Consider the following 2,280-nt stretch of genomic DNA (forward strand, 5'->3'; position numbering starts at 1 on the left):
CACCTACAGTGGACTGTTGATGTACAATAAATGTAAGATGGCTGAGCCAAGGCAAAGTTCTTGAGTGCTTTGTGGAGAGCTTTGAAGAAATTAAGGTATTTCTTGAGGATAAGGATCTGAGAAACTTTCCTCAGCTCAATGATGATAAGTAGGTCAATACCCTGATGTTTTTTACAGAGCTCTCTGTTCATATTAATGAACTGAATTTAAAGTTACAAGGTTTTGGCAAAAGTATTGATGTTCTGTTTGGATACATAAAAGCTTTTGAAAGTAAACTTAAAATTTTCAAGTGAGATGTAGAAACTAAAACTTATAAGTATTTTCCTTGAGTAACAAAGTATTTTGAGAAGGCCAGCACAGCTGTACAAAGTGAAATGGAACCCTTCCATATAAAGTACCAGCATGTTTTAGACTCATTACTTGACCAGTTTAGTGATAGATTTAATCAATTTAGAAGCCTAGAACAGACCATGAAAATAATTAAGTAGTCTACAGTAGTTTGGAATTAAATTGTTTTCAATAGATGTGCAAATTGATGATTTGGAGATGCAACTTACAGAATTTCAAGACAGCATCTGGGCTCAGGTGTTTGTCAACTTGACATCAAAGCTTGAGAATCTGGAAAGGTGCTGCTTGGAGAATCAAGAGAAGTGCCACTACGAACAGGAAATTTGGAGAGCCTGGAACCAAATACCAGACACTTTTAGTACCCTGAAAAATATAGCAGCGGCTTACTTAACATTTTTCTTTCTATGTATTTTTGTGAGACCTTATTCTCAGTGTTAAATGATATCAAAACCAACAAAAGAAACAGATTGACAGATGAAGTTAGTAGTGCTTGCTTAGGTTTGAAGTGTACAAAATACCAACCTACAATTAAAGATTTAGCAGCTAAATGAATTTTCATTAGCCAATGAAATTCAGGAACAAAAAAGTCACCAAGAGGCAGGTTAAAGAATTCCCCCTCCCCTTCACTTATCTTAGTTCACAGCACCCCACACAGTTAAATAATAAAAAGACCAACAAAAGAAACTGACTGACAGATGAACCAAAAAGTCACTAAGCAGATAAATTAAGCAATTAGTTTTTGGTTTATTAAATATAGTTATATATTACAATTATACATTTTTGTTATTTAAACTACAAATATGACAAAATTATGGTTTTTTTTCTTGAAGTGACACACCACCCAAGTTATACTTGTTTTTTTGCCAAATTTTGACACATCAAGCTCAAAAGGTTGCCCATCACTGGGCTAGGCAATGGGGGTTAAGTGATTTGCCCAGGGTCACACAGCTAGGAAGTGTCTGAAGCCAGATTTGAACCCAGGACTTCCCATCTCTGGCTCTCAATCTACTAAACCACCTAGCTGCCCCCATGAATGCTGAATATTCTTGAATATTTAAGTTGTTCTTTATTTCTCTGAGTATTTTGTAATTTGAATCTATACAGGTCTTTTCTGTGTTTTGATAGGTTGCCAAGATATTTTATATATTCTGTTCTTATTTGGAATGGAATTTCCCTTTTCATGATTTCTTATTGTTTTCTGTTTTTTATTTTAAGGAAATGTAATTTATTTTTAAAGGTTTATTTTGAACCCCACAATTTTGCTAAAGCTATTGTCTGAATTAGCATGGTGGCTAATTTCCTATGATTTTCTGAGTATGACATCTTTTTATGAGCAAGTAGGGACAGTTTTATCTCTTCCTTATCCCTATACTTTGTTTCCTTTGTCTTGTTGCTATTGCTAGTATTTTCAGAACTAGATCAAATAATAGTGAGGAAAGGAGCATAATTATTTGAAAATTTTCCAACGTATCATCATTGCATATACCTGTTTTTGGTTTTAGGTAATTGCTTTTAATGATATTAAGAAAAAATGCTTTTATTTTATGGAGTTATTAGCATAAAAGAATTATGTACAAGGTCAAAACTTTTTCTCCATTTATTAAGATGGTCATATAGTTTTGGATGCTTTGTTTTTTTTTTATTTTTTTTATTTTAAACCCTTAACTTCTGTGTATTGACTTATAGGTGGAAGAGTGGTAAGGGTAGGCAATGGGGGTCAAGTGACTTGCCCAGGGTCACACAGCTGGGGAGTGTCTGAGGCCGGATTTGAACCTAGGACCTCCCGTCGCTAGGCCAGGCTCTCAATCCACTGAGCTACCCAGCTGCCCCCGATGCTTTGGTTTTGATATGATTTATTTTGCTTATTTTCCTAATGTTGAACCATTCTGCATGCCTGGTCAAAATCCTATTTGGTCATGATGGATAATTTCT

Source organism: Gracilinanus agilis, chromosome 2 (genome assembly GCF_016433145.1).
Source record: "Gracilinanus agilis isolate LMUSP501 chromosome 2, AgileGrace, whole genome shotgun sequence".
Taxonomy (NCBI): Eukaryota; Metazoa; Chordata; class Mammalia; order Didelphimorphia; family Didelphidae; genus Gracilinanus; species Gracilinanus agilis.